The sequence below is a fragment of the Ranitomeya variabilis genome, chromosome 6, assembly GCF_051348905.1.
Source record: "Ranitomeya variabilis isolate aRanVar5 chromosome 6, aRanVar5.hap1, whole genome shotgun sequence".
Classification (NCBI taxonomy): Eukaryota; Metazoa; Chordata; class Amphibia; order Anura; family Dendrobatidae; genus Ranitomeya; species Ranitomeya variabilis.
This window is the reverse complement of record NC_135237.1, coordinates 8,038,161-8,061,670: the sequence shown is the minus strand read 5'-3', so window position 1 is coordinate 8,061,670 and position 23,510 is coordinate 8,038,161. Positions and strand designations below refer to the sequence as shown.

Sequence of the window (23,510 nt, the reverse complement as noted above, 5' to 3'; positions counted from 1 at the left end):
AATATTTGTAGTCTGGGAAGGGGGTAATACCCATGGCCCCTCACTAGGCTATGAATATCAGCCCGAAGCTGTCTGCGTAGCCTTTACTGGCTATTGAATTAGGGGAACCCCCCCACCCAAAAAATGTGGCCCCCCCGGGTACAAATACCAGCCCCCAGCCACCCCAGAAATGGCACATCTGTAAGATGCATCAATTCCGGCACTTAGCCCCGCTCTTCCCACTCCCCTGTAGCAGTGGGATATGGGGTAATAAGAGGTTAATGTTACCTTGCTATTGTAAGGTGACATTAATCCCGGTTAATAATGGAGAGGCCTCAATAAGACGCCTATCCATTACTAATCCTATAGTAGTGAAAGGGTTAAAAAATAAAGACACAGCCAGAAAAAAGTATTTTAATATTCTTTATTTAACCATACTTACCATACTCGATCGCCTGCAAAAAACTTAAAATAATAAACCAACCGTATACTACCTGTCTGCCATAGTCCAATTAACGAGTGTCCCACGACGATCTCCCCTATAGAACAGTGACATCGGGTGATTTCACTGCTCTATAGACCTCCAGTGACACACTGACAGGAGACAATGGCTTCTGGCTTCTGTAGTGCATCACTGAAGAGGTTACTTCAGTTCAGAGTCTCACTTTATGGCAAAGCTGCGTGGGAATTTTCTCACACAGCAGTGCCACAAGTGAGACTAGGGACTTTCTCACAGGGGCAGAGGAATGCATTGCTGAAGGATACCTTTCGTCATTGTATTCCTGGATCCCCTGGAGAGCGGTCGCATCAGCTGATGCTGCAGCTCTCCACGGGAGATCGTTGTGGGACACTTGTTTTAATTGGATATCTGCGGATCCGGGAGTATATTGTTTATTAATTATTTTAATATTTTTTACAGGTGACAATGGCTTTGGGGATCAAGGTGATGGTGAGTATGTACTGTATAATGTATGTATTGTATGTTGCATGTGGCATTCGTATGCTGCATGTCGCATGTTGTATGTTACATGTTGTATGTCACATTCCACATTTGTATGTCGCATGGTGCATGTCGCATCCGTATGGTGCATGTTGTATGTCGCATGTCGCATGGTGCATGCTGTATGTCACATGGTGCATGTCGCATCCGTATGGTGCATGTTGTATGTCGCATGGTGCATGCTGTATGCTGTATGTCACATGGTGCATGTCGCATCCATCTGGATGCCTGCCTGACAGAAATAAAAACAAGGATTTCTTCATTTAGTAAAGGCAGTGAAGTCCATGAAGTGGTAGAAGGCGGCACAACATTGGCAATGGATGACATAACTGGTTATATGACCTGTGAATATGATCGGCGCTGGTGGCGGATACTGGACTCTGCAAAGATTGTGAGAATGAAAAAGTAGAAAGGACTTTTTGCACCTTCTGGTCCAGCGCCGTCCTTTGTGTATCCAAGAAAACCAGACAGTTAACCAAAAAGTTAACAAAAATCAGATATAACTCAGGTGGAGCCGAGCACCATTACAGCCGCACATACTCCGACACAAAAGGAAACGGCCATTGCTAGTGAGCGCTTATGGACAAGATGACAGTTCACCCACTAGAAGGGACACATTGATGATAGAAGGCCAGTGTAAAAACTACTATTGTTTAGTTCATATTTTATAGAACGAGGATTTCACTACTGGACTATTCTTCTTAAACACTTTATAAATGACATGTTTAGTGATATAATAGAAAAAAGTTTTACATGTATAAATTGGTGGTAAAAATATTGGTTCTTTTAATCTTTTTTGTAACATATAATTAAAATGAGACTGTATTTAGAAAACCACACTGGAGGATGTGATCACCTTTTATCTTTTGAGAGCAAATTGTGTTATGATGATAAGATGTATTTATTCTGGCACTTCGGTATTTGTTTTTTGTGTTTATTGTTACATATAAATGTTGAATTCAGTAAGTTGTAATTTGAAAAGAAAAAAGGAAGAAACTCACACAAACATAAAATCAGATGATTCAAGGCTTAAAAATTTGATAGGTCCCAAGTTGAATCCCTGTACAAATAAAAACAAGAACACAAGTAACACACATGCATTTTTTCACAATTTTAAAACATACGTTTTTTTCACAATTGCGCATCAAATTTTGAATTTGATTTCTCCAAAACAAGATATAAAGATAGTCTTGTAACATATCAAATGAAAGCCAGTACCGTTCTGAAAAAAATGATGCCCCTCCCACCTCTTTATCTTAATTCTAGCCCGAGATATGATACAAAATGTAAATCCATACCAGGCCAAAATTCGTGCTTTTTCAAAATTTTAGAAGTCTGTAAAAAATTACCTGATGAAGAAAAATTTCAAATATTTTAATTTGTAACTAACTAAAGTTGTACTTCATAAAAATAAATAAAATCTAAAAATGTCCGGTAAAAAAAAATCATATTTATTAATAATAATGATAATAATAATAATAATCTTTATTTTTATATAGCACTAACATTCCGCAGCACATTGGATCACTTGATATGGAATGACTCTATACAGGACTGACTGCAGAACGACATCACAAGATGTGGGACCGCCTGTAGTGACCACGTAATGACATCACGGGATACTGGACTGGCCATAGTTACAGTGTAGCGACATCGCGGGGCCAAACAGAGACCACATAACGACATCACGAGATACAGGACCATACGTAGTGACCGCAGAACGACATCCAGGGATCCGGGACCAGCCATAGTGATGACATCATGGGATACGGGACCGGCTGTAGTGATGACGGATCACGGAATATGGAACCAGGCGTAATGATGGCATTACAAGACACTGGACCAGCAGTAGTAGTGACATCATAGAATACTGAACCGGCCATAGTGACATCATGGGATAAGGCACCGGTCATAGTGATGACTTCACGGGATACAGGACCGGGCATAGTGATGACATTATGGGACACAGGACCAGCAGTAACGACAGTGCGGGATACGGGACTGGCTGTAGTGACAACTTCATGTGATAGGAGCCGGCCATAGTGACAACATCACGGTATGTGGGATCGGATATAGTGAAGACATCACAGGATACAGGACCAGCAGTAGTTTCTACATCACTGGATACGCGACCAGATGTAGAGACGACATCATGGGAGCGGCCATAATGATCGCATAACGACATCATGGAATACTGGACCGACCATAGTGATGACATAATGGGATACTGAAAATAAGAATAATGGCGGGTGCACCACTAGAATATAGGCAAGTATATAATGAAGTAACAGGGTGCTACATTAGGCATGGAAACAGCAAATATGATCAAAGAAGAAAAAGAGCCAAAAAGAACGTGCACACCTACTACAAAGGATATAGCAAAATATAGAATACATTTTATTACAAGCAAAAACACCATGCAAATATAAAATCAATTAAAAAAGTGTAACAAAGTACACAACACCCCAATATAACAGCCTATGCAGGAAATCTGCAAAAAACACGCTAAATATACTGTACTAATAAACACCTCGTTCACAAGAAATACATTATGAGGTATACCAACATGAATGTTTATAACAGAACTGCACAGACCAAGCCCTCTAAATAGCACACACACACACACGCATGCACACACACGCACACACACACACGCACGCACACGCACATATATATACACATGCACACACATATACACATACACATATATATATACACATGCACACACACACACACATATATATATATATACACATACACATATATATACACATACACACACGCACGCACACGCACGCACACACACTATAGGCGTCCCTATATGTGTCCTAAATGAAAGCAAATGTAAAGGGCATGTAGCGTGTACACATATACAATCACATATACAATATGCTAGTGGCCCTGAAAGGGTGAAAGGAATGCTGCTGATGAGTTACATCTCGCAAAGTACGAGCCGGCAATTAAACCCTGGGAACCACAGAGAGTGGAGAGAAGCTCAAGTAAAACAGGCAATAAATACAACCTGGAGCCCGGTCATGTATCTGACAAAAAATGTGGATCACAGAGAGAGCAGGAAACGCTGTGCAATGCTGAAAAGTAAAGGCAGCAAGGAAAATAGTCCACAAAACACCCACACGTCAGGGCCAAAATGTGGGGTGTGGGAAGGTCCCACACGTATCGCTGCTGAAAAGCAGCTTCGTCAGGGAAAGTCATTATGGGATACGGGACCGGCCATAGTGACATCATGAGATACGGGATTGGCTGTTCTTGCACCTTTGATCTTTGTCTGTTCACTAGGGTTGAGCAACCTTAACTTTTATAGGATCGGGTCGGGTTTCACGAAACCCACTTTCTCAAAAGTCGGGTCGAGTGAAATCGGCCGATCCTATAAAAAAGTCGAGGTCGGGGTCGGCCGAAACACGAAACCCAATGCACTGCAATGGGATACTATGGTTCCCAGGGTCTGAAGGAGAGGAAACTCTCCTTCAGGCCCTGGGATCCATATTTAAGTGTAAAATAAAGAATTAAAATAAAAAATATTGATATACTCACCTGTCCGGCGGCCCCTGCAACTTACCGAGGGAACCGGCGGCCTGCTTTGGTTAAAATGAGCGCGTCCAGGGCCTTCCGTGACGTCACGGCTTTGTGATTGGTCGCGACGGCCCATGTGACCGCCACGCGACCAATCACAAGCCGCGGACGTCATTCTCAGGTCCTAAATTCCTAGAATTTAGAATTCTTGCCTCCTGGTGGCGGCGGCTCCATGCAGAGTGGAGGTCCATTCCTCCAGGGTCACTCTTCCACAGTCGCCTCTGGCCTTTGTTGCTCTCTGACTGATAATTCACAGTCCATATTCACAAAGACAGCGGCGTCCGGAGGAGACAACCATAAAATCTGCTCTAACCACTGGCCCAATACACCCCCCTAAATCACAGAGGTCCGAGGACCTCACAAAGGTGAAGGTCCAACACGTAGAGCAGAGACAACACCTCTTCCCCAGCACAGAATCCCAGGTTATATCAGTTGTACATCTATAATAGAACGCTGGGAGCATCACTCTGTCCGAAGGCTTTATACATTGAGCAAGCGTGATGCGCCTTCACAGTCTGGACCCCACAGAGTGACGCATCGGGGATGAGGATTGTGGCCCAGGAGATCGCAGTATGCATCAGCACTGAACACATATCGCAATCTCCAACGGAGAAGCGGAGACGTGCCAGGAGGGGGTGAGTATGACCGGGGAGGGTGAGCCATGCTATATTCACCTGTCCCCGTTCCACCACCGGGTTCTGTCTTCTGCATCCTCTGGCTGTGACGTTCAGGTCAGAGGGCGCAATGACCTGGGTTAGTGCGTGCCCTCTGCCTGAACAGTCACTGCAGAGGACGCGGAAGACGGAGCGGCACACGGTGGTGGAACGGGCACAGGTGAATATCGCAAGTGCCGGGGGCCTGAGCCATCAGCGACTCCGGCACCTGACCCCCATAGCGCGCCGGTGTCCCCGCCTGCTCAGGTCCCCGCCACTCGGCATCCAGTGACGAGAGATGAGTGTGTCATTTTTTTTTAAATCGCAACAGCAGCATATTATGCTATGGAGCATCTTATAGGGGCCATCAACCTTCATGGAGCAGCATACGGTGAATATTATGCTATGGAGCATCTTATGGGGCCATCAACCTTCATGGAGCAGCATATGGGGCATATTATTCTATGGAGCATCTTATGGGGCCATCATTACCCTTTGTGCAGCATTATATGGGGCATATTTTAATATGGAGCATCTTATGGGGCCCATCATTACCCTTTGTGCAGCATTATATGGGGCGTATTTTGTATGGAGCATCTTATGGGGCCATCATGAACTGTATGGAGCATTATATGGGGCTCCTGATTCAATAAGGATATTCAAAAACATTTAACCTACTGATGTCTCAATCAATTTTACTTTTATTGGTATCTATTTTTACTTTTGATATTTACCAGTAGCTGCTGCATTTCCCACCCTAGGCTTATACTCGAGTCACTAAGTTTTCCCAGTTTTTTGTGGCAAAATTAGGGGGTCGGCTTATATTCGGGTATATACGGTACGTATCCGGTATTGCCGCAGGGTCTCTTCGGGCCGGAGGCCGGGACATGAATCCTCCGTCGAAAATGGTGCATGTGTATAGCGCACTTCAGGCGCCATTTTGTAAGTTACGCATCCGTGGTTGAGGGTTGTGGCCCAGGAGGGATGTGGTGCCAGAATCGGCATCTGCGCTTTCCGGCGCCATTTTTATACTGAATCTATATATAAAATACGTCAACGAAGCAATCCAGCCACTTTCTACTGAATATATATAGAAAATACGTCAGCGCAGCAAGACATTGACTTTTTACTGCACATGACAAAATGGGGGCGCAGGATGGGGGGCAGCACATGACAAGATGGGGGCGCAAGATGGGAGAAGCACATGACAAGATGAGGGCACAAGATTGGAGCAGCACATGACAAGATGGGGGCGCAAGATGGGAGCAGCACATGACAGAATGGGGGAGCAGGATAGGAGCAGGACATGACAAGATGGGGATGCAGGATGGGTGCAGCACATTACAGAATGGGGATGCAGGATGGCAGCAGCACATGGCAGGATGGAAGCAGCACATGACAGGATGGGGGCGCAGGGTGGGTGCAGCACATGACAGGATGGGGCACAGGATGGGAGCAGCACATGACAGGATGGGGGCACAGGATGGGAGCAGCACATGACAGGATGGGGGTGCAGGATGGGAGCAGCTCATGACAGGATGGGGGTGCAGGATGGGAGCAGCACATGACAGGATGGGGGCATTTGATGGTAGCAGCACATGACAGAATGGGGGCGCAAGATGGTAGCAGCACATGGCAAGATTAGCCTAGCGGCTTTAGATCAACGTATGATTTTTGGAGGTGCGGTTCATGCTCTTTTTTTGGTGCAAAGCATGTTATTTTCCCTTTCTTGGACCAGTACTCATCCCATTTGGCACAGGTGATTTTAATTAGCAGGTGACTGTACAGGGGTCTAGCCCATTTTTGCTCTCACTGAAGAGCTGGAGGAAGGTGAGTTTCAGTGCTCCTTACATTTGGTGTGAGTAATGTGTGGCGGCCATTGTTGCTGTGGATTTGTGCTGGTGGGGGGCGCGGTCTGGAGTCATGGGGACTCAGTCTTGCAGCATGGGGGGCACCAGGCTGACTGCACTGCTGGTGCATTGCCGCTGTGGCGGATGGCGGTAGGACCCACTTCAAGGTTTGCCGTGACATGGCAGTGGGCTTCATACACTCTGATCAGAATGTTAAACTAAGAACTTCATGTTGTTATATAAAATAATGCCTTGCAGAATTAGATCAATGTATGAGTTTTGGAGGTGCGGTTCATGCTCTATTTTTGGTACATATATAATTATATACAGGAGATGCCCAGGTTATACTGGCTGTACATATATAATCATATTCAGGAGATGCCCAGGTTATACCAGCTGTACATATATAATTATATACAGGAGAAGCCCAGGTTATACCAGCTGTACATATATAATTATATACAGGAGAAGCCCAGGTTATACCAGCTGTACATATATAATTATATACAGGAGATGCCCAGGTTATACCAGCTGTACATATATAATTATATACAGGAGAAGCCCAGGTTATACCAGCTGTACATATATAATTATATACAGGAGAAGCCCAGGTTATACCAGCTGTACATATATGCAGTGTGATTTCTAGAAGTGTGTTCTAAAAGTGTGGATTACATTAGAATTAAAACCTGAATTGAACCTGAAGCAGGGGTGGATTAAGGGTAGCCAGGGCCCCGGGCTGTTCAGACACTGTGGGCCCCCCCCGGTCATGTGTCGGGGGGTCATGTGTCGGGGGGTCATGTGACGGGGAGTCATGTGACGGGGGTCATGTGGTGACGGGGGTCATGAGACAGGGGGGGGTCATGTGACGGGGGGGGGGGGTCATATTACACCCGAACCAGATTATTCCAGAAAAATGGCCGGGCCCTACTCTACTGTAACCTATTAAATATTTGTTAAAATCTGCAATATAATTTAGGTATATTTTGACCAATAATATCACATACAAGGAACAAATACCACCGCACCATGTCAAGACCACATATTACCACCACTTGGTGACCAAATAGCACATTCAAGGGACAAATACCACAACACCATTTCCAGACCACATATTACCACCACATAGTGACTGAATACTACAATACTGATCAGTAATAATAAAAAAAACACACAATACTATCACCATAAGTGCCAGTATTCACAGGAGATCTAGTATGCAGTGTCTGTGTAGAGGTAATACAGAGATCACTGGTGACATTATACACAGGAGCTCTGTATATAGTGTATAGGTAATACAGTGATCACTGGTGACATTGTACACAGGACCTCTGTATATAGTATAGTGTATAGTGTCAATGTATAGGTAACACTGACTCACCAATGACGTCTCTAGGTGAAGTCATTCATCTTTCATCCAGCACAGACCGCCATCATTTCTTCCAGCCAGGACTCGTTTCTGCAGGAAATAACACAGTTATCTCGAGCTCTGCTTGCAGAACACATTACTTAATTTTTCACAACTTCTACATTACACAAGGAGAAAAAAAGGCGATATAGAGTCACTCTGCACAGTAACAGGACCGCCCCCCCATTTAAAACAGTATACTCAAAAAATAAAATAAATACATCACTGCAGTAATAATATCCCTTAATTAGCCCCTATGGTAATAATATTCCCCACCCTGGCCCCGTGTGTCTCATTCCTGGCTCCTGCCATATGTTCTCCCATCCTGCACTCATGAGTATCCATTCTACCCCATGTGATCTCCCCATCCTGCCCCATCTGTCTCCATCGTATTCTCCTGCCCCATGATCCAATCCTGCCCCATGTCTTTCATTCTGCCCATGCCTCCAGTCCTGCCCCCAGTGTGTCCAGCAATCTGCCCCAGTGTGTCCAGCATATTACCCCCAGTGTGTCCAGCAATCTGCCCCAGTATGTCCAGCATATTGCCCCAGTAACCAGCAATCTGCCCCAGTGTGTCCAGCATTGCCCCCAGACAGTGTCTCCAGCAATCTGCCCCACTGTCTGACTCCAGCATATTGCCCCCAGACAGTGTGTTCAACAATCTGCCCCAGTATGTCCAGCATATTGCCCCAGTGTGTCCAGCATATTACCACCAGTGTGTCCTGCAATCTGCCCCAGTATGTCCAATTGTCCAGCATTGCCCCCAGTGTGTGCAGCAATCTGCCCCATTGTCTCCAGCATATTACCCCCAGTGTGTCCAGCAATCTGCCCCAGTATGTCCAGCAATCCGCCCCAGTTTCTCTAGCATTGCCCCAGTGTCTCCAGCAATCTGCCCCAGTGTGTCCTCCAGCATTGCCCCAGTGTCTCCAGCAATCTGCCCCAGTGTGTCCTCCAGCATTGCCCCAGTGTGTCCAGCAATCTGCCCCAGTGTGTCCTCGAGCATTGCCCCAGTGTGTCCAGCAATCTGCCCCAGTGTCTCCAGCATTGCCCCAGTGTCTCCAGCATTGCCCCAGTGTCTCCAGCAATCTGCCCCAGTGTCTACAGCAATCTGCCCCAGTGTCTACAGCAATCTGCCTCAGTGTCTACAGCAATCTGCCCCAGTGTCTACAGCAATCTGCCCCAGTGTCTCCAGCATTGCCGCAGTGTCTCCAGCATTGCCGCAGTGTCTCCAGCAATCTGCCCCAGTGTCTCCAGCAATCTGCCCCAGTGTCTGACTCCAGCATATTGCCCCCAGACAGTGTGTTCAACAATCTGCCCCAGTATGTCCAGCATATTGCCCCAGTGTGTCCAGCATATTACCACCAGTGTGTCCTGCAATCTGCCCCAGTATGTCCAATTGTCCAGCATTGCCCCCAGTGTGTGCAGCAATCTGCCCCATTGTCTCCAGCATATTACCCCCAGTGTGTCCAGCAATCTGCCCCAGTATGTCCAGCAATCCGCCCCAGTTTCTCTAGCATTGCCCCAGTGTCTCCAGCAATCTGCCCCAGTGTGTCCTCCAGCATTGCCCCAGTGTCTCCAGCAATCTGCCCCAGTGTGTCCTCCAGCATTGCCCCAGTGTGTCCAGCAATCTGCCCCAGTGTGTCCTCGAGCATTGCCCCAGTGTGTCCAGCAATCTGCCCCAGTGTCTCCAGCATTGCCCCAGTGTCTCCAGCATTGCCCCAGTGTCTCCAGCAATCTGCCCCAGTGTCTACAGCAATCTGCCCCAGTGTCTACAGCAATCTGCCTCAGTGTCTACAGCAATCTGCCCCAGTGTCTACAGCAATCTGCCCCAGTGTCTCCAGCATTGCCGCAGTGTCTCCAGCATTGCCGCAGTGTCTCCAGCAATCTGCCCCAGTGTCTCCAGCAATCTGCCCCAGTGTCTCCAGCAATCTGCCCCAGTGTCTACAGCAATCTGCCCCAGTGTCTACAGCAATCTGCCCCAGTGTCTCCAGCAATCTGTCCCAGTGTCTCCAGCATTGCCCCCAGTGTCTCCAGCAATCTGCCCCAGTGTCTCCAGCAATCTGTCCCAGTGTCTCCAGCATTGCCTCCAGTGTCTCCAGCAATCTGCCCCAGTGTCTACAGCAATCTGCCCCAGTGTCTCCAGCAATCTGCCCCAGTGTCTACAGCAATCTGCCCCAGTGTCTCCAGCAATCTGTCCCAGTGTCTCCAGCATTGCCCCCAGTGTCTCCAGCAATCTGCCCCAGTGTCTACAGCAATCTGCCCCAGTGTCTCCAGCAATCTGCCCCAGTGTCTCCAGCAATCTGTCGCAGTGTCTCCAGCATTGCCCCCAGTGTGTCCAGCAATCTGCCCCAGTGTCTCCAGCATTGCCCCAGTGTCTACAGCAATCTGTCCCAGTGTGTCCTCCAACATTGCCCCAGTGTCTCCAGCAATCTGCCCCAGTGTCTCCAGCATTGCCCTAGTGTCTCCAGCAATCTGCCCCAGTGTGTCCAGCAATCTGCCCCAGTGTCTCCAGCAATCTGCCCCAGTGTCTCCAGCATTGCCCCAGTGTCTACAGCATTGCCCCCAATGTGTCCACAGTCCACCGTTAGCTTATAAAAAAAAAAACGAAAAAAACCAAAAAAACAGTCTCCTCACCTTACCAGCGCTCCACGCGGCGAGCTCCCTCCAGCAGCGCACACTCGCCGGTGACTGACAATGACGTCAGACGCCGGCGACGTGTGAGCTGCGGCCGACTTCAGCTGCCAGCCTCCAATTGGCTGGCTGGCAGCTGTTGTTAACTATTGAGGTGCGGGCGCGCGCAAGCACCTCAATAGGAAAGCGCCTCAGCGCCGGAAGGGACCCGGTGAGCAGATGAGAAGGGGCCCGATGCGGCCTCCTCTCTCTGCCCACCGGGTCCGGGGGGCAGGGCACATAAATGCCGGCGGGCCGGGCATTCAGTCACACTCTGGCGGATTATCAGAGGGTCAATCTGCGGTGGCCCAGGGCCCCCCCCAAGCCACTGGGCCCTGGGCTACCGCCCATATTGACCCTCTGATAATCCGCCCCTGACCTGAAGGGAACTGAAGGTAACTGGCCTGTCACTGCAAACAATGTTTCAGTTTGTTTTCACTTTTACCCCTATAATCTTTCACTTTATGCTACCTCCCCTAATCCCTACACCAAGTAAGAAACTGTTCATCTCCTCTTCAATCCTCCCCATCCATCTCACCTCCTCCTCAGAACTGTTCCTTAACATACAGTCATCTGTCTCCAAGCACAGGCAGCCCCCTCATGCCCTCTCCTGCTCCCACCTGCTAACACTTTCTCTGCTCCTTCTCACTGCTGGTGATATCTCTCCAAATCCTGGTCCTCCTCACCACATTCCCACAGTCGTTTCTACCTCCCATCCACGCTCCATCACAAACTTCCGTAACCTCTCTAACCTTATACCCATTCGCCCAGCCCCCACTTCCCCAGTCCCACTAACAGGAGCCCTGTGGAACGCTCGCTCTGTCTGTAACAAGCTTTCCTACATCCATGATCTTTTTGTTTCTACCAAACTTTCCTTCCTCGCCATCACCAAAACCTGGCTCACCCCTTCTGACACAGCCTCCCCAGCTGCACTCTCTTACGGTGGCTTCCACCTTTCTCACACACCCCGCCCCAACAGCAAGCATGGTGGAGGAGTTGGTTTTCTCCTGTCAGATAACTGCTCCTTCACCCCAATCCCACTGCTACCCTCTGTTACCCTCCCTTCCTTTGAGGTGCACTCTGTGCGCATCTATTCCCCCTCCAACCTCCAACTGGCTGCCATTTACCGCCCCCCAGGGCCAGCCACCACCTTCTTTGACCACTTCACCACCTGGCTACTTCATTTCCTTTCTGCAGACATCCCCACTATCATCATGGGCGATTTCAACATCCCCATTGACACTTCCCTCTCAGCTGCCACTAAACTTCTATCTCTCACTTCCTCCTTCGGCCTCATTCAATGGTCTTCTGCAGCCACTCACAAAGATGGTCACACACTGGACCTCATCTTCACCCGCCTCTGCTCCCTATCTAACCTCTCTAACTCACCTCTTCCTCTCTCTGACCACAACCTTCTCTTTCCTCTCCACTCCATGTCTACAATCCCCACCCCACAAACTTGCACACCCTCGCAGAAATCTTAAACATCTTGACCTACATTCATTCTCTGAATCCCTCCTCCCTCTCACAGACATAAGTTCCATACACAATGCGGATGACGCTGCCGCTCTATATAACACCACAATAGCTGTAGCTTTGGAATCTGCTGCCCCACTTACACATACCAAAGCTCGCAAAATCAACAGACAGCCCTGGCACACCAGCCTGACCAAAGAACTGAGGCGAGCTTCCAGGGCTGCTGAGCGCAGATGGAAAAGATCCCACTCCAACGACCACTTCATCGCATTCAAACAGTCCCTCACTACTTTCAAGACCACACTCGCCACAGCTAAACAAACCTACTTCTCATCTCTCATATCCTCCCTGTCTCACAACCCTAAACAGTTATTCAACACTTTCAATTCTCTCCTCCGTCCCCCAGCACCTCCTCCCTCCCCACTTATCTCCGCTGAAGACTTTGCCTCATTTTTCAAGCAGAAGATTGATAACATCAGAGACAGTTTTGGTCAACAAGCCCCAGAGCCCTTCCTCCCGTCTTCCCAGCCCTCCACCTCCAAAACCAACTTCTCCACCATTACAGATCAACTCTCCACTCTACTCTCAAGATCGCATCTCACCACCTGTGTGTTACGCTCACGCCCTGACTGGTAGGCATGAGCTCGGAGGGTTTGTGGCCCCACTGTGCCACAAACCAGACTACCCTGGAAGGGGCGTGACTATGACAGCTGCCTTGGTTTTCACTGGAGCCTCTGATGGTGAGGTCAGGCTTGTGCAGCAGGCAGCTGCCAGGTGCTACTCCAGGGTGGTGTCTGGCTGTGGCTGCTGAGCCCACTTGACAGGGACACCAGGATTGGTGCGGGCATCAGGCAGGACTGGCAGAAGAGCACGGCTGAGACACAGTAGGCTGGCACGGCTGAGACACAGGGCTTGGCAGAGACACGGCAGAGAACACAGGGCTGGCAGGAACACAGGACTGGCAGGGATGGCAGGAAACAGGACTGGCAGGAAACACAGGACTGGAAGGTATGGCAGGACTGGCAGGAATACTGGATTGGCAGGCACGGCAGAGAACACAGGACAGGTTGATGTGGTGTATGAAGAACCAGGTAGGGACCTGTTCACACTGGAGGTGCAGGAACGGATATGTAGTATGGAGAAACTGGTTGGGGCCTGTTCACACTGGAAGAGAACCGCAAGGCTGCGGATAGGAGCAGTAGAGCAGCAAGAGATAGCGCAGCAATAAAAGCAAAGCAGAGCAGAACCACAAGGAATGTGGAGAAGAGCTGCAGCAAGAGATTCTTACAGCACGGGAGCGGAGCAGAGATGAACGGAGCAGAACCACAAGGAATGCGGAGAGGAGCTGCAGCAAGAGATTCTTACAGCAACGGGAGCGGAGCAGAGATGAACGGAGCAGAACCGCAAGGAATGCGGAGAGAAGCTGCAGAAAGAGATTCTTACAGCAACGGGAGCGGAGCAGAGATGAACAGAGCAGAACCACAAGGAATGCAGAGAGGAGCTGCAGAAAGAGATTCTTACAGCAACGGGAGCGGAGCAGAGATGAACGGAGCAGAACCGCAGGAGTGCGGATCAGAGGTAAAAGCCACAAAGGTACAGAGCAGGCAGAGCTGCAAGAGTGCAGAGCATAAGCAGACTGAGAACACAAGGAAAGACACAGCAGGGAAGGAAGCCACAGTCAAGGAGACGGAGATAAGACTAAGTACAGACAAGGCCATGGAACAAGACACAAGGACAAAGACACAGGGACCAGGATATTCTGCCTCCTGGAGGGCGGACAACAAGACCAAGGCAAAAATACAGAGTAGAGCCTCCAGCGAGGGAGTAACATAGAGCAAGGCCTGGCAAACTCAGCAGCTAGACACTAACTGAGCAAACACATTGCACAGGCCCAGACCACTGGGTGGAGCAGCACTAAATACTGGAGGTCTCCTGGCAATTGGTCAGGAACAGATTGGACAGATGCACCTGATTCCTATAAGAACCAGAGAGTTCAGGCGTCGCCCCTCTATACACAGAGCCATGAAGCATGCAGAGAGCAGAGACACAGAACATGGAGCTGGCATGAAACAGAAACCACATCATGACCTGGAGCAGTGGGTAAGATAGTGTGAGAGATGCGAGGCCATGCCGTGATGCCAGCAGAGTTGTTACACTGTGCACTTGACCCGCTCCTATCCCACCTCATCCCAAACCTCACCAGTCTTCATCCCAACCCTAACCCATCTCTTCAACCTATCACTAACAACTGGTGTTTTCCCCTCAAGCTTTAAACATGCCTCAATCACACCTATCCTCAAAAAGCCCTCTCTTGGCCCATCCTCTGTATCTAGCTATCGCCCTATATCACTTCTCCCCTATGCCTCCAAACTACTGGAACAACACGTCTACCTTGAACTGTCCTCCCATCTCTCTTCTTGCTCCCTCTTTAACCGCTTACAATCTGGCTTCCGGTCACACCATTCCACTGAAACTGCCCTAACTAAGGTCACCAACGACCTCTTAACCGCCAAGAGCAAGCAACACTACTCTGTCCTCCTCCTCCTCAACCTGTCGGCTGCCTTTGACACAGTGGACCATTCCCTATTATTACAGACCCTCTCATCCCTTGGCATCACAGACTTGGCCCTATCCTGGATCTCATCATACCTAACAGCCCGGACATTCAGCGTCTCCCACTCACACACCACCTCCTCACCTCGCCCCCCATCTGTCAGAGTCCTGCAAGGTCCAGTCCTAGGGCCCCTGCTCTTCTCCACTTACACCTTTGGCCTGGGACAGCTCATAGAATCTCATGGCTTTCAGTATCACCTCTATGCTGATGACACACAGATCTACATTTCTGGACTAGATATCACCTCCCTACTAACCAGAATCCCTCAATGTCTGTCCACTATTTCATCCTTCTTCTCTGCTAGATTTCTGAAACTTAACATGGACAAAACAGAATTCATCATCTTTCCCCCATCTCACGCGACTCCCCCAACGAACCTAACCATTACAGTAAATGGCTGCCCACTCTCCCCAGTCCCACAAGCTCGCTGCCTCGGGGTAATCCTTGACGCTGATCTCTCCTTCAAACCACATATCCAAGCCCTTTCCACTTCCTGCTGCCTTCAACTCAAAAATATTTCACAGATCCATACATTCCTAAACCAAGAATCTGCAAAAACCCTAGTCCATGCCCTCATCATCTCCCGCCTCGACTACTGCAACCTCCTGCTCTGTGGCCTCCCCTCGAACACTCTCGCACCCCTCCAATCTATTCTAATCTCTGCTGCCCGACTAATCCACCTGTCCCCCCGCTATTCTCCGGCCTCTCCCCTCTGTCAATCCCTGCACTGGCTCCCCATTACCCAGAGACTCCAGTACAAAACCCTAACCATGACATACAAAGCCATCCACAACCTGTCTCCTCCATACATCTGTGACCTCGTCTCCCGGTACTTTCCTGCACGCAACCTCCGATCCTCACAAGATCTCCTTCTCTACTCACCTGTTATCTCCTCTTCCCACAATCGTATACAAGATTTCTCTCGCGTATCACCCCTACTCTGGAACCCTCTACCACAACACATCAGACTCTCACCTACCATCGAAACCTTCAAAAAGAGCCTGAAGACCCACCTCTTCCGACAAGCCTACAACCTGCAGTAACCACCGATCAACCAACCGCTGCACGACCAGCTCTATCCTCACCTACTGTATCCTCACCCATCCCTTGTAGATTGTGAGCCCTCGCGGGCAGGGTCCTCTCTCCTCCTGTACCAGTTATGACTTGTATTGTTTAAGATTATTGTACTTGTTTTTATTATGTATACCCCTCCTCATATGTAAAGCGCCATGGAATAAATGGAGCTATAATAATAAATAATAATAATAATATACATGAGATACCCAGGTTATAGCAGCTGTACATATATAATTATATACAGGAGATGCCCAGGTTATACCGGCTGTACATATATAATTATATACAGGAGATGCCCAGGTTATACCGGCTGTACATATATAATTATATACATGAGATGCCCAGGTTATACCAGCTGTACATATATAATTATATACATGAGATGCCCAGGTTATACGGGCTGTACATATATAATTATATACATGAGATACCCGGGTTATAGCAGCTGTACATATATAATTATATACATGAGATGCCCAGGTTATACCGGCTGTACATATATAATTATATACATGAGATACCCAAGTTATAGTAGCTGTACATATATAATAATATACATGAGATGCCCAGGTTATACCGGCTGTACATATATAATTATATATAGGAGATGCCCAGGTTATACGGGCTGTACATATATAATTATATACAGGAGATGCCCAGGTTATACCGGCTGTACATATATAATTATATATAGGAGATGCCCAGGTTATACCAGCTGTACATATATAATTATATATAGGAGATGTCCAGGTTATACCAGCTGTACATATATAATTATATACAGGAGATGCCCAGGTTATACCGGCTGTACATACATAATTATATACAGGAGATGCCCAGGTTATACCAGCTGTACATATTTAATTATATACTGGAGATGCCCAGGGTATACCAGCTGTACATATATAACTATATACAGGAGATGCCCAGGTTATACCAGCTGTACATATATAACTATATACTGGAGATGCCCAGGGTATACCGGCTGTACATATATAATTATATACAGGAGATGCCCAGGTTATACCAGCTGTACATATATAATTATATACAGGAGATGTCCGGGTTATACCAGCTGTACATATATAATTATATACATGAGATACCCAAGTTATAGTAGCTGTACATATATAATAATATACATGAGATGCCCAGGTTATACGGGCTGTACATATATAATTATATATAGGCGATGCCCAGGTTATACCAGCTGTACATATATAATTATATATAGGAGATGTCCAGGTTATACCAGCTGTACATATATAATCATATACAGGAGATACCCAGGTTATAACGGCTGTACATATATAATTATATACAGGAGATGCCCAGGTTATACCGGCTGTACACATATAATTATATATAGGAGATGCCCAGGTTATACCAGCTGTACATATATAATTAAATACAGGAGATGCCCAGGTTATACTGGCTGTACATATATAATTATATACAGGAGATGCCCAGGTTATACCAGTTGTATATATATATAATTTTATACAGGAGATACCCAGGTTATACCGGCTGTACATATATAACTAGAGCAGTTCTGCTTGTCGAGCAGAGCCCCATTACTGCGGGGTACATTAGGGCACTTGCTTCTGGGTGATTATAGCCTCACCCCCAGTAATACTTGGTGGTCAGACCCGGCTGCACTTTTATGCCTCTCCAGCCTCTTCCTGCAGGGGGCACTGTGAGCACACACATATTTTATCACATGGGTGGCTGGAAAGAGAACATGAGGTTATAATGATGGCACCGCCACTGGTTCCTCTGCATCAACAGGTGTATGGGAATACCTATCTTCCAGCACCTCTGTACCATCGGCACTGTGCATGCAGTAAGGACTGTACATTACAGCAGCTCAGCTGCCACCTGGCATTGTGCACACTGAGGTGTATGAGCTGCTGCTGCCCATGAAGACGTATTGGATGAAACTCACAGCTCCTGTGCTGACATCACTGCTAGCTCAGATCTCTCCGGGGATGTATCGCACAGAACGGGGGGGATGTGCCGCACAGAACGGGGGGGATGTGCCGCACAGAACGGGGGGGATGTGCCGCACAGGACGGTGGGGTTGTGTCATGTTGGACGCTGTTCAGACCAGGTCGTCCGACAGACAGCGGTAATTCTGCTTTTGACCACTATTTGCTCATTGGCGTCTGCTAGATTTTATCTAGCTGTTCTGGGGTTAATTTACCTAATCCTTGGATTGGAAGCTGGGCCATGCCCATTGCCTTTAAATAGTTCTCCTGATCTTTGGGCGTCGCCGATTATAGCTTCTCTCTTGTGCGTTGTTATCTCGGTCTGGTGAGGAGAGCTGGTGGTTGGAGATTCGTTGCTGGTGGTGTATTTTCCTCTGTCTTATTTACTCCTTCCTATATTTGTATTTATTCTGCCCTGCGCATTTATAGTGTATTCCTGAGTGACTGCGGCGTGGTGTATATTTTCCTTTATCCTTGTCTGTGCTGTGGGTATTGGGGAATAACATCTTCACTGGGTGGTGGGCGGAGGTTTCAGCCTAGGGCTGAGCTCAGGAGACAGGGTGAGGTTCAAGGCCTGGACATGCACACCTTCAGTGTAAACTCCAGGTAGAGGGTCAGTCAGCATTTCCCTAGTCTGAGGGAAACTGCAGGGGCCCGGGTTATTAGCTCTCACTCACCTAGTCTCTCCCTGACATTATAATCGGCCCAACAACACAAAAAAAAAAGAAAAAAGGGGTTTTTTTGTTTTGTTTTGTCATGGATCCCATGACTTCCATAACCCGCCAGTTGGAGGCGCTGTCCCTACAGGTCACGGAGTTGAGGGGGGCAGTACAGCAACAGGGACTAGCAGTGTCTAATGTGCAAGCTGGAGCGACAGGAAGAGTTGCTGAGCCTAAATTTCCTTTGCTTGAAAAATTTGCTGGGGAACGCAGTAAATTTGTTTCTTTTTGTGAAGCGTGCAAACTATATTTCCGTATGCGCCCGATATCTTCAGGTAATGAGGATCAGCGTGTGGGCCTGGTGTTATCATTGTTGAGTAAGGATCCCCAAGCATGGGCGTTTTCTTTGCCATCTGATTCTGCTGCATTTGACTCTGTGGAGAGTTTTTCTTCCTGTCTTGGGAAAATCTACGATGGCTCTAGCAGAATCTAAGATATGCTCTGTTCGCCAGGGGGAGCGAGTTGCAGAGGATTACTGTTCTGAATTTCGTCGCTGGGCGATCGATACACAATGGAATGATCCAGCATTGCGGAGTCAGTTTATACATGGAATTTCTGGAAGGGTTAAAAAAGCCCTTCTGATGTACGAAACTCCTGCTTCTCTAGATTCCGCCATGAGTCTGGTTGTCTGCATTGATCGCCGTTTGCGTCAGGGGGAGCAGGTGACACCACCTACGGGAGGAGGTTTAGGTTCATGTGAGGTTGCTGCAGGTGAGCCCACGGAGCCTATGCAAATCGCAGGGGTGTCACATGTGAAGCATCCAGTCCCTGAGCTCAGGAAGCAGGGAGCCTGTTTTTCTGTGGTAAAACGGGTCATTTTATTAACATCTGTCCTCTGCTGCCTAAGAAAAACGCAACGGCGGAAAACTTTTATGCTCAGAGGGTGTGGAGGAGACCAGTCTGAGCTTATGTATATCCTCCATGGTGGTTTCTCAATGCATGCTCCCTGCTAAGGTTTTTATCGCTGGCAGTGAGCTGCCAATTACTGTTTTTGTGGATAGTGGTTCAGCCACAAATCTCATTGATGAGGAGTTTGCGCGCACAGCAGGTTTTAGGATTGAAAAACTGTCTCATCCTATCCGCGTGGTCACCATCAATCCGGCTCCTCTCTCTCAGGGGGAGATTACTGAATTTGTGGCTGAGGTGAAACTCCACATTGGGGTTCTACATTCAGAGCGGGTTACATGTAAGGTGCTCAGGAATCTTCCTGCTCAGGTGGTTTTGGGTTTTCCTTGGTTGTCTATGCACAACCCGGTAATTGACTGGAAAACTCAGGACATAATTCGGTGGAGCGAGTTCTGCCAGGAGAATTGCCTGGCCACATGTGTGGCTGCGGTGACTTCAAGCGTTCCGGAGTCACTTCAGGATTTTGTGGATGTGTTTTCTGAGAAGGGTTGTTCAGAGTTGCCGCCACATCGTCCTTATGACTGTTCTATCAGGTTTAAACCAGGGGCCAAATTGCCTAAAGCAAGGATGTTTAACATCTCCGGTCCGGAGAGACAAGCGTTAAAAGATTACATTGCTGAAAGCTTGAGCAAAGGGCACATCAGGCCGTCATCCTCGCCGGTGGCAGCAGGGTTCTTCTTCGTGAAGAAAGATGGCGGATTACGCCCGTGTTTGGATTTCAGGGAATTGAACCAGATTACGGTTCGTGATCCATACCCTATGCCACTGATACCAGATTTGTTCAACCAGGTGGCAGGTGCTAAGTGGTTTACCAAGCTTGACCTCAGGGGTGCGTACAACCTTATAAGAGTCCGTCAAGGTGATGAATGGAAGACGGCTTTTAATACCCCTGAGGGCCATTTTGAAAATTTGGTGATGCCATTTAGGTTGACTAACGCACCTGCAGTGTACCAACATTTCATCAATGATGTGTTCTCGCATGTTTTGGGGAAATTCGTTATCGTGTATCTAGATGACATCCTCATATATTCTTGCGACCGTGAAACTCATTTAGATCATGTCAGGCAGGTGTTACAGCTTCTCAGAGAGAATAAGCTGTATGCTAAACTGGAGAAATGTGTATTTTCTGTTCAGGAGTTGCCTTTCTTGGGTTATATTGTGTCTGCTTCTGGTTTTAAAATGGACGCCGCTAAGGTGCAAGCGGTGCTGCATTGGGAACGTCCTGATAACCTGAAAGCACTTCAGCGGTTCCTTGGGTTTTCTAACTGCTATAGGAAATTTATCAAGGATTTTTCCATCATTGCTAAACCGCTAACTGACATGACTAAAAAGGGTACCAATTTCTCCATTTGGCCTGAGGCTGCTGTGCGCGCATTTGAATTTCTTAAGAACAGTTTTGTTTCAGCCCCCATTCTTGTGCAGCCAGACGTATCTAAACCCTTTGTTGTGGAAGTCGATGCGTCTGAGGTAGGTGTGGGGGTGGTACTATCTCAAGGCTCATCTTTGAGTGGTTTACGTCCGTGCGCCTATTTCTCCAAGAAACTGTCGTCCGCCGAACGTAACTACGATATCGGCAACAGGGAGTTGTTGGCAATTAAGTTGGCCTTTGAGGAATGGCGACACTTCTTGGAGGGGTCGGTACATCAGGTAACTGTTATTACCGATCATAAGAATCTGCTGTATTTGGAGTCTGCCAAGCGTCTGTCCCCCAGGCAGGCTCGCTGGGCATTTGTTTTTCACGCGGTTCAATTTTGTGGTCACTTACAGACCGGGGTCTAAAACACTAAGGCGGATGCTCTGTCCAGGTGTTTTCCGGGGGGAGAACCTCGGGAAGATCTAGTACCCATCCTCCACTGGGGTCGTGGCACCATCTTCTGAGTGTGTGGGTAAGGTACTTTTATTATTGTCTGGTCTATATTAGTGTTTAACTGCCGCCAATTTGTGGGCTGGTACTTAGTGATCCGTGTTACAGCGGCTCCTATTTATTACAATTGATGCTAGGTTGATTTGTTTTTACCTACTACCTGCATCCTAGTACTGTTGGTTTGGCCATTACTATTTATATTTAAGATATGGTTTTCTAGTTCCAGGCTTTTGTTTTTTCGATATTGATACACACTCAGAAGGGTGCCACTTATCTTTTTGTTGGCTCACCATTGACACACATATATGGCTACCAGGCGTGTGTTTTTTTCTGTTTTCTGTATTATGTATGTTATGGGGATTATATCCCTTGTTTTTTATTGATAATAAAGATTATTTCATTAATTGTTCAAAATACGCATTTTTCTTTTTATGAGTTCAAATCTTTTGTACCGCTTTGTCGGGACCACACTCAGTCGGAGCAGCCTTTGGAAGTGGGGAATCACCAGAAATAATACACAAGACACGTCTCGTATAGTATATCACTGGGAAGCCTCTGAAGCACGCCTGCTTTCAAGGTGCTATCCCCTCTTTATATAGTTGTACAGGTAGTTTCAGTGGTTATACAAGTTTTGCTTGTTTAAACAAAGAGAGAAAAGAGAAGACAAAAAAACAGTTTCGGCTATGTGATAGTTTCACAACAAACAAAACAGTACAGTTTCGCCTAAGTGGCAGTTTCACAAACAAAAAATAGGATTTCACACTATAGCTAAAATGTCCTTGAATGGACAGGTCAATATTGATCACAAATTCTTTTTGGTTCATTGAGGTAACCATTTTTGTTCCGCTCTTCACAGCTTCATCTCCGCCTAAAGGTTTTGGCGGAGCATCATGATGCTGTCCTGGCTGGTCACCCAGGGGTTAGAGGTACCTTGGAGTTGGTGTCACGTCGGTTTTGGTGGCCCAAGATCCGACAGGACGTGGTCTCATACGTGTCAGCTTGTACCACGTGCGCTAGGGCTAAGACGCCCCGCTCCCGTCCTGTTGGCACACTACTTCCTCTCGAGGTACCTAGTAAGCCATGGCCGGAAATCTCCATGGATTTCATCACTGATTTGCCCTCATCAGCTGGAAACACGGTCATCTTGGTGATTGTTGATCGGTTTTCTAAAATGTCGCACTTTGTGTCTTTGCCTGCGTTGCCTAACGCTAAGACTCTGGCCCAAGTATTTGTGCAGGAGGTGGTCAGACTTCATGGGGTTCTGTCTGACATCGTGTCTGATAGGGGGTCTCAGTTTGTGGCAAAATTTTGGAGAGCGTTTTGCTCATGGCTGGGAATCAAGTTATCTCATTCTTCGGCGTTTCATCCTCAGTCAAATGGTCAGACTGAGCGTATGAACCAAAATTTGGAACAGTACTTACGCTGCTTTGTCTCTGATAACCAGGAGGAGTGGTCTACCTTTCTTCCTTTGGCTGAGTTTGCCATCAATAATCACCGCCAGGAGTCGTCTGGGGAGTCTCCGTTTTTTTGTGTTTACGGGCTACATCCTCAATTTTGTACCTTGAGTCAGAGGGGCTCTTCCGGCGTTCCGGAGGACCAGTTAGGAACACAATTGTCATCAGTCTGGAGGAGAGTTAAACAGCGCCTGTTGAGTGTGGGTGCTAGGTACAAACGTGTGGCTGACAGTAGGCGTGTGCCAGGTCCGGACCTGAGTG

The 23,510-nt window shown here is 47.6% G+C and overlaps 1 long non-coding RNA gene across 1 annotated transcript in view; it reads left to right on the top strand.

Moving 5' to 3' along the window:
- Window positions 1-1,535, top strand: part of LOC143783350 (uncharacterized) — a 43,947-nt gene extending 42,412 nt beyond the window's left edge. The window contains exons 2-3 of the long non-coding RNA XR_013217129.1: window positions 899-928; window positions 1,247-1,535. This is a non-coding gene — a long non-coding RNA (uncharacterized LOC143783350). The remainder of the gene's footprint in view (window positions 1-898; window positions 929-1,246) is intronic.
- Window positions 1,536-23,510: the final 21,975 nt, after the last annotated feature.